Genomic DNA, 10242 nt, shown 5'->3' on the forward strand with positions numbered 1-10242 from the left:
ATCTAGAAATTCTGTGAAAATGCTTAAGAATTTACATTCTGTTTCAAATGGGCCAGGTATAATGAACTTTCCTAGGTTCTAGGTGTTTCACTGCTCAATTGTCAGTATGTAACCACCATTTAAGGCTGTATTACAGAATGTAATTCCTATATAGAGTATAAATATAGAATTTCAAATAATATAACATTTCCCTTCAGATTTTCATCTTTACTGTTCAGTTCACTACAGTTCTTGGAAAAGTATATAAGCTTTAATAAGCTTTATCCAACAATAACACCTCACATTTTTAACCTTATCTTCTGGGGTGTGTCAAGGTGACAGGCCACGGATCACTTTAGAAATAGTAGAACCCCAAGGAGGTCTATGCTGAATTATGGCTGAGTAGCTTCAGGCATGATCCTTTTGTTATAACATGAATATAAATACATACACACGTGTATTCTTTGGCATGTCTGGCTCCTCTACTACACTGAGTTCCTCAGGACAGGGGATATGCTTCTCTCTGTACTTCCAAGTAAACTAGCACAGTGCAGGGCACATGGGAGGTACTCGATATATGCCTGTTGAATGAAAGGAGTGCACAGCAAGGGAGAGAGACCTCTTTTAGTCATAAGAATTTCTTCAGCTCTTTGGTATAAAGAAGGGCTCTTTTTATAGACACAGGGAAACTAAGTCCTGTAATGAATTCAGTTATACAGTAAAAAATGCAGAAATATCAATTATGTATACCAATTTTATATACTCAATTTTAAATTGCTGCCTTCTGTATACCCCGCTTCCACCTCTCAAGGCAATTCCTACTGCCAACCTGGTTCCTGGCACTGGTTGGGATTAGGAGTAAAGACAATCTGGAAATGCTAAGAGGAAGACTGGAGATGGTCCAAGACACTGCCCAAGAATGATACAAGACAGGGCCGGAACCAGATCTTCAAGTATTATTGGCAATGCTTTCTGAAACAAGAACCAACACTAATACTTCCATATGATTTTCTTTTTTCAACAGAAAGAACCACAGGAACACAAATGCACCTATATAGAGTGCAAGTTCATTATCTAAACCAAGATATTAGAAACAAGAAATGAACAAAAGGTCTTTGGGCAGCCAAAATAGTGCTTAGAAAGTTCATCCACTAACAGAGAAGAGCAGGCAGACCCTCACAAAGCCTTTTTAGCTGTTTTACATCCAATTTCAGGAAGCAGTGTTATCTGGGCTGCTATTCCACAGAAGATCAGAAGCTGCACATTCAAAAGAGGACAGCAGGGACACTAACAACAGCAAAAGTACAGCTTTCCCACCTCTGAAAGAAGAAGTAGATTGACTATTAAAAGCAGATTCAAGAATTCAAAAAGCAGAGGGGGCAAACAACCTACATGTTTCAATGACCTCAAAGCCCTGCTCAATTACTGTCAGTAATGGATGCTAGTAACCATAACCTTGAGTCAATAAAGAAAGGTTAAACTATACTGCTTAAAAAGCAAACAAAGCACATAATACAATGTAGAAATTTTTCTACAAAAAGTATACCTAAAATAAGAATTTTCGCTCATAATACCTTATTCTCTAACAATAGCAGATAAATGAGACACTGCTACATTCCTACAGCAGAAAGTCAGCATTTGAGAGCAAGGAATGATAGACCTCACTGCCTCACCCTGTACTTAGTTCTGTTACACACTCATAATTGCCTACTCCTTGACCTGCTTTGATAATGTACCCAAATTAAGACCCTTCCCTCCACAGGCTTGTTACCTTGCCAAAAGTACAGACCTCCAAACAAACACCAAAGCTCCATATCTCTTTTCTGCATCAGCCTCCCTTCTTCTCTCATACTGGGATGAGAGATGCACCAAGACTCACCAGGTCTAGAGCTAGACCTTTCCTCTTTTGCTTTTGGATAAGAAAGACAAAATCACAAGTGAGATCTTTGCATTACATTCTTTCCTAGATGGCTCTAACAGTCACGCAACAGTATAAGTTGGTCAGAAGCTGGTTTCAGTTGCAAAGTAAGGTCTTCTGTATCCCAGGTCTGCGCTAACAAATTCATTAGTCCTTGGGAGTTACAGGGGCAGCCTAAGGAAGGAAAAGAGGGAGAGAGAAACACATGCATGTGAAAAGTGGAGCTGCTGGAGAAGCCCTTCAAGGAGGGATAACTCCCTTCTCCCTCTCGCAATATAAGGGATGAGAAGATGGACAGTCAGGGTCAATGATACCAGTGTGGCCATTACCAAGAGATCTAGTTCTTCTATTTATGCAAAAATCTGACTACCAATCCAAGTGCTCGGTTAGCCTAGCCAGAGAAGGCTGCAAGAGCAAGAGTGAGAAGCTGCACCCAACCAGAGCACCAGAGGCTGCTCCGAGGCTGCAGATGGCTAGAACACCATATAATCACAGAATCAAATCTCAAGGCAGCTCCAGCAAGTAACACCCTTTACAGATACCCATCTCAACAGCATATTTTCAACAGGAATCTGAAACACATTTTCTTGGCTTTTTTTTTAACAAAAAGAACTAAACAATTTAGTATATGTGCTAGACTATTTCCCCTCCCCTCATACTGTTTTCCATTCATTCATTCAACCACCAAATATTTCCTGTACATCTATTATGTGCTACACACTGTTAGGTGCAGACAGAAAACTACATCATCACTATTACAACAAACTGTAGTGTCTCATTGTAACTGTGCTTCCCACTCCAATCTATAAAACCACCTGGCACTTAGTCCCAGAGAGACCTGACAACAGCTTCAGAAGACTGTCTCCTTTTTATTGTTTGCAACTGTGGCCACAGAATACAAACAGCAGCTTCCTGCTTCTATTATGAGATTGTAGCAATGACCAAGAGACAACCACTGTGCCTGCTATTTTAAAAAGTTCTCAATTCAAGAGCCGAAGGATCTGGCTTCAGGGTTTACACCATTGAAATGATCGTCGCACAAAGTGTAGGAAGCTGAAGTCTGCCCTGCAAGTAAAGGAAACACAGAAAATTTCACTTAGAAATGCAATTTCTGAATTTCACTTAGAAATTCAGAAAAGATAAAAAGCAGAAGCTTTAAGGCTGTGTGAAAGAGTTGGAGTCTACAAATGGAAATCAAGAGAATGGACTAAAAGTCAGGGAATTATCAATTCAACATAAAATAATTCTATGACATAAAGGATTAGATGATAAAAAAAAAGTGATTTGTTTGTTCCCTAATTCAAAGTAGTCAGAAAGAAAAGCAGGGCATATGTTTTCAAGTTTTCATTCTTCACCTAAATCATAGCTATTTTTCTACTAATTCCAGAGAAACAAACAGAACAAATCAATGTCACATTTTCACCAGCCACATTGCAGGAAAGCTGTGAGCTCCAAGATATCTTGATCATCTTTTACCTCCATCCATTTCTATCACTGTACTTTATTGTGAGTGAGGCTGAAAGTCTGAATTACTTGCTTGCGCCTTCTTATTTTCCTTTGATAGATACTTTCAAATGTGGAAGGCCCTCCTGTTGACTGATTCCATTGTATGGTTCTAGAGGCCAAAGTCCAACAATTTCACAAACTTCAGAAAAGTTATTAATTTAACACAAAACATTAATTTAGTTTTAAATCTACCTTAGATTGGCTCCGAGTCTAGGCAAATAATTTAGCATCTTTAACACTGCACCTCAGTTTTTCAAAGACATCTCTTGACAAAAAATAACATATGTGGAAGTACTCTAAGGTTTAGCTCCAAGGTCCTGCATAAACTCAAGGAATGTTTGTAACACAGAAGCACAGTGAGGTCTGTAACCCAACTTAAAAAAAATCAACCCCAATGAAATTTATGCATTAATTTACAACACAAGGAGGATAGGAATAGTTAGTAAACAGCAATCTTAACTACCAGACGACATATTTACAGTCCTACAATTTAAAAACTAAAAGATCTCACACTCCTAATTCTTTCTTTTCAAGGTGAGAAATCAAACCTCCAGAGGGAAACTGGCTGGGTGGGAATGATACTGATACCCGGCGCTAAACTCAAGTCGCAGCATCAAGCATCTCTCATTTCCCCAAATTATAAACTTCTCACCCATCCAAACAATGATATGGCCATTTAAAGGACTAATAGTTCTCTAACCACCAACCATGCCCTGTCCCCTCCACTTTCTCTCCAACATCCTTCTGCCCCTTCTCTTTCTACCAGGAGACATGCAGGTAACAGAAGCACGATTAGAATGAAACTCTTATCAGCTCCCACAATCAAGGACGCAGCCTGACAACTGCTCACGTTCATTACTGATGGCAACGTTGCGGTTCGCACTTAATCGCCGGGCCATTACACCCGGAAATGAAATCTCAAGCGCAACGCACTTCGGACTACCTTATCATTTCCCTAAATTGCGCCCGACTGCGACTGCGGGGGGCACGACCCCGAGCGCACAACGGACCCCCGGGCAGGATTACCCCACCTCCCGCCTCGGGCCTGCAGGTCACTCGCGCTTCTTGGCCACGAGGCGGGCCCGCGATCCTCCCCGGGCCGCCGCAGCGGGCGCTCGGCGGGACGCGAGGGCGGCACCGGGGCCAGCCGCCTCCGGGGACCGCGTCCGGACGCGAGGGTTGGTCTCTAGAAGGAGCCCGGGCGGCCCCACGCGTCCCCAGGTAAGGCCCGCGCCTCGGAGGGCCGTGGAGGCGGCGGCCGAGGCCGCGGCCCCTCAGCCGCGACCGCCCGCAGGAACCGCCTCGGGGCCAGCGAGGTGAGGCGCGGGGCCCAAGCCGGTCTCCGAGCCAGCGGCGGGCCCCAGTCGGGACCGGCCCGCGGCCGCTCCGGGGTCCGGCGCCCGGCCCCTCAGGGAGGCGCCCCGCCCGCGTGCCGGCCCGCACTTCCCGCCCGCCCGCCGCGCCGGGGGCGGGGGTCGCGAGTCCCCCGCCCCCACGCCGCTCACCTGCCGGGCCCTAGGCTCGCTCCATGGCCGCCCGCGCGGTGCGATGCGGCGCGGCCCCGGCCGCCCCCGCCGCCTCCGCCGCCTCCGGGGAGGGGCAGCCCCACGCCGCGCTCACCGCCCCCAGCCGCCGCCGCCACTGCGGCTCCCGCCCACCCCCGGCCCGGCCATTCCCCGGCCCCCTCTCCCCGCCCGGAGCCGGCGGTCCCACACCCACCCCCCGCCTCCGCGGCCCCGACAGTTGGTAACGTCCTAGCGTAACGCCTTCCCCGCGACCAATCCGAGGGCCCATCCTGCGAGGCCCCACGCCCGCCCCGTGGGTGGGGCTACCGGACCAGCTCCGGACCGCCCCCCTTAACCCTTTCCGTCCCGGGCCGGCGCCGCTTAACTCTCTCGGCGCCGGCTCACCTCTCCTCCTTCTCCTTGCCGGCCCGCCCGGCCCTGCTTACATAAACTGACCTCTCTCTTCCCTCTTGCCTTCGCCTTTTCCTTCCTGATTTTCGTAAGCAGGTAGACAGCCAGGCAGCGGGACTGGAAGGTCGGGGTGCCTTAGGTTAAGTTCTATTTGTGAGAAGCAATTTTCTTCCTTCTTTTACCCTTTTAATTTGCGTCTGCTTCTGCTTCTACCTGTCTAAATGTATCCTCCTTGCCTGAGAGAGGCCAACCTTCCGACAGTGAGTGCAAATCGCGCTTCCTTCACACCAGAGCAAAGCTCCTCGCTACATTTGGTGCATTTAACAAAACTGCGATTAGTTTACTGTAATATTAGTTGTTTAACGTCTGTCTCTTGCGATGGACTGTAAGCTCCATGAGGGCAGAGGAGTTGTCTCTGGGTCTCCAAGGCCTGACACCCAGTAGACTCCCTATAAATGGTTTGAATAAAAGATTCTTCCTCCTGTTGTTTCCTTTCCACTGACTCCATACAGAGCATCTGCTGTATAATGCATCCATTCATTTATTCACCATATACAAAGCTTGGACTTAGAATATCTGTCCCTAAAAACATTATAGTGCACATTACTCCATGAGATAAGATATGCGATGGGCGAAAGGCGGAGCTGACTTTTTTCAGGCTAGCTAGTTCATTTAAGCAGCAGAGTGTAGTGGAAAGAACTCTTCCTTATAGGCTGTATGATATTGGGTGTGCCACTTAACCTCTCAGAGTATCAATTTCCTTATCTGGAAAATGGGCATTAAACATAATACCTACTTCACAGGGTTGTTGTGAGGACTAAATTAGGAAATGTGTGGGGAAAGTACTTGCAAAGTATTGCATAAAGTTAGTTAGCAGTCATGTGTGTATTTATTGAGCACTATCAGGAGATCCTAGAGGAATAATTGTTCTTGACTCTGGCCTCTGACAATCTAGTTAGGGAGGCAGCCCCTCAGCAGAACAGGTTCCTCACTGCGAGAAGGAGTGGACAGTCAAATGTAGGAGTTGTATTGGCCTCCACTGCATATGGTTGAAAAGGTTTGGGGTCGTTTTCTGACCACGGAACACATAATTCTTGGGAAAATGAGCTGGATGGCGATGAGAGTCTGCCTTATTTCTCTACACAGGAACTTTGGTCTGCCTGCAGTCAGCTAATCTCCTCCAACCTCGTTCACTGCATCAGGAGATCATAAAGCAAAAGGGCAAATCAACAGTTCCTCTAAGACACCTTACCCCAAGGGGACTCTCCTTTCTTGCCTGAAACTCTCACAAGGGCAGTGAGGGTAGACTGTCCCTCTGTCACTGCCCAGAAGGCCCACTCATCCTGCAGCCCAGTTTCCTAGTGATCTCCCCTGTCTTTAAGGACCTTCAGAGAGGAGGGTTCATGGCCTTCTAGGCAACCCACTCCAGTGCTTAATTTTACCTCCATCACATCCTTCCATCCACCTCATGTGCTGCAGAACAGACATACCTCCTTCTCTTCTGTCTTCGGGGAAGGAGAGCCATAGGTTCAGGGCCTCTGTGGCAAAGGCTTTCAGACAGCAAAATTGTTCTGTCCCCAGTTTTCTGTTCACTAGGCCGCATTATCCAGCCTCTTTGTGAATGTATGCCCAGCACCAGCACAGCATCCAAACTCCAGGACGTTGCTTTCTGCCCTCTCCTCCTGTAATGGGCCTTATTTCCCAGCCAATCAATAGTCAGTGTATTCTAGGTATTGTAGGGGATGCCATCATTTAAGAAGGGAACTCTGCCATCAAAGAGTTTACATGACTAGCACACAGGAAGCAGCGGCAAGGAATACGGGGGACTCAAATTATGCAGCACAGACTCTGTGATCACTGACAGAATCAGGGTCCAGGAATACCAGTGTGGGCTGGTATTGTCAGGGAAGGAGGATTGAGGTGAGCAAAATATGAGTGGGCGATGAGAGGAACAATATGAACCAAAGTTAGCTAATTTGTTCCTGCCTCCCTCCCTCCCTCTCTTCCTTCCTCCCTTCAGTGAATGTCTACCCAGTGCCAGACACTGAGCTAGACCCAGGCCGTGCAAAGACAAAGAAGCTTTCGTCCTCACCCTTGAGCAGCTTACCATCTGGTATTAAGACATAGGATGGAAGGTCAGGCAGAGCCCCCATTAGGAAAGTCTGAGGGCTTTACCAAGGCTTCCAGGATGCTTCTTTCACAACTCATGTGATGTATTGTGGTTCTATCTATCTTCTTCTAATCTCCCCCTTTGCCTCTCTCTTCCCTGTCCCCAACATGCAAAGCTCTTAAAGACACAGACTGACTTTATTTCATCTTTATTTCCACCTGTGGAGTGCCTCCTGCAGACTCCCTTCTCCACACTGATGTGTTGAAGTGCACTGAGTTGAAATCCGAGCAGGAATTTGGCTGTCCCCCTCCAGCCATGGCGGTGCACACACATCCTCAGCAGAGGTTAGTAGCCCGAGTGGAGAACCCTCCAGTGGCTTGCCCACTGCCTGCAGAAGTGAATAGCAACTCCTCTGCTTGGCATTTCCAGTCCCAGTCCACCTTTCCAGGGCCATTATCTGTTATCTGTTATCTGCCCTAAGAAGATGGTAACTTCTCCTCCCTATCCTGCCTGTCCTAAAGGGCTCACTTGCTGTCTGAGGACATCCCTTTCCCAGCTCCCACAGTTGTGTTCATGCAGATTCTTCCTCCAGAACTTGCCCCCTCACCCCGCCCCTCTCCACCTGTGAAAATGTTACATATCTCTCAAATACCGTTTGGTTGTGAAGCCTTTCCTGACCTTTCCAAGTGCATGTATTTTCCTGAGCATCTAAGACTCAGTACTTTGTCCCCCTTTTGTGGCATGGTTTGTATTGACGTCTTTGGGGATATGTCTGACCCCTTCCCCTGGAGTGTAAAGCCTTTGGGGCTGAAAACAGCGTTGTAGTCACATCTGTGTCTTCTGTAATGCTCACGCTGTACTGCACTAGCACTGTAGTGCTTACATGGCCCGTGGTAAACACTCAACACTTGAAGGGGAAGTTTTAGGAGAACAGGTCCTGCAGACATGGGAAATCAAGAGCCCTGGAGGTTTCTTTCTTGGCCCCTTCATTATTGTGTTTTCCTTAAACTGTTTCAGAATTTCCAAGTATCTGCCAATTTGTCAAGCCCCAGGACTCAAATAACAGTCCAGCAATCCGGAGGTATAAGGGGAGTATTGTCTCAAGGTGCCTGCATACACGAACACAAAACACACACACACACACACACACACACACACTCCTTTTAAGAGAATACACTCACAGTGAAGGATCCTACTGAAACTACTTAAGTAAGTTCTACATCAAGAAAGTTGAGGGGAGCTGTAAGGGGGCTCGAGCTGTTCCAAGGTGCTATGAGCCTGGGAGTGGGTGAGGAAGGCGTGAGTGAGTGAAGGAGCACAGGGGGCCCTGCAGGAGCTGGGCTCTGCCTCCTGCTGCCCTCAGGCAGGTTTGTTCTCTGCTTGGGTCTCTCTCTCTGTGGACCGCTGCTTCTGCATTTCTGTCCCAACTGGGCAAACTCCTTTCTTTCATGTTGCCACTGGCTCTGCAGAGCTCCTCCTGGCCCACTCCTTGCTTACAGCTTCCGGACTGCCCACTTAACTCTTCCCCTGGCACCTCAGCCAAGGCCGTCTGAGTGAACCCCTCAAGTCCCAGGGAGAGCATTATAAAGCACACGGACACCCAACTTCCCTGCCAAGAAATTCAGGATGCATATTCTGAAAGTGGTGAAAATCTTTGTCATTTTTCTCCACCCTAGTATTATGGGTTTTTTTTTTTTTAAAGAACAGCTTTATTGAGATATAACTTACACACCATAAAACTCACCTGTTTAAAGTGTACAATTCAATGGTTTTATTATATTTACAAGGTTGAGGAATCATCACCACAATCTAATTTCAGAACATTTTCATCACCCCCAAAATATGGGCCATTTTCTCTTTTATTCTGAAAATATATTCATCTATTTACTTAGTTACTTTTGTTTTTTAAAATCTGCTCGTTAAAAGCAAAAAGAAAAATACATTAAGGGGAAAGTGAAATTCCTAGAATTACTAAGAACGCAAAGGCATTGTAGCTCTCAAAGCTGTATTTCACTTAACTGCCACGTATGGCTGCAGTCATTTAATTTAACTGTCCCAAAACGTGCACCTTGTTGTGGTATATGCTCTTGAGTGAATGTCCAAGGCCACGTCTGAACATTTTCCAGTTTGTTGTGCTGTTCTCTGATGCCAGTGGGCTCTTCAGTGGCTTTGGCAGAGACAATGTTGCAAATTCCAGATTGCTAATTCCCATGAGGCAGTCATTTTGTAATATACTTAGAATGATACCACATGCACATGGGTATTTAATACAGATTTTTTTTTGCTCTGATGGAAGCTCTTTAATTTTTATTAACACGATTTAATGTGTGAAGTCAGAGCATTAATTACTGCAGAAGGTCATTGCAGCCACATGGAAGTTCTCAAACTCACCTCCTGTCATCCACAGGTAATGTGCCAAGGGGTTAAGCAGAATACTTTGAGCCTCTCTCATGACTGACCCAGGGGTGTGCAAAGTCTTCAGTCCTCAATCTGGCTGCACAGGAACTTTTAAATATCCCTGTGCCAGCCTCCATCCTCAAAGGTTTGAATTTAATTGTCTTAGGGGCAGGTCCTAGCAAGGGCATTTTTTACAAAAGCTCCCATCTTATTCTAATTTGCAACCCAGGCTGAGAACCACTGTTCTAGCAACTATGTTAGTATCATATTAATAAGTTGAACCATGTGAAATTATCATCTTCTTAGGGCAAAACCAGTTGAATATTGGCAGTTTCATATGATTCAGTCTAATATACAGACAATTGATTTTTATTTTCGAGGGGGAGATAAGATTGGTCTTTCGGAAGACGTTCTAC

The 10242-nt window shown here is 46.3% G+C and overlaps 1 protein-coding gene across 5 annotated transcripts in view; it reads right to left on the reverse strand.

Moving 5' to 3' along the window:
* Positions 1 to 5213, reverse strand: part of FAM20B (FAM20B glycosaminoglycan xylosylkinase) — a 44871-nt gene extending 39658 nt beyond the window's left edge. The window contains exon 1 of one of the 5 annotated variants that reach the window (XM_044757754.2): positions 5123 to 5213. The gene's annotated coding sequence lies outside the window, so the exon portion shown is untranslated. Of the gene's footprint in view, positions 1 to 4434; positions 4717 to 4908 lie in introns of those variants that run through there. The other 4 variants (XM_070497580.1, XM_044757753.2, XM_044757752.2 and 1 more) reach the window with 4 other exon arrangements.
* Positions 5214 to 10242: the final 5029 nt, after the last annotated feature.

Source organism: Equus asinus, chromosome 25 (assembly GCF_041296235.1).
Source record: "Equus asinus isolate D_3611 breed Donkey chromosome 25, EquAss-T2T_v2, whole genome shotgun sequence".
Lineage (NCBI taxonomy): Eukaryota > Metazoa > Chordata > Mammalia > Perissodactyla > Equidae > Equus > Equus asinus.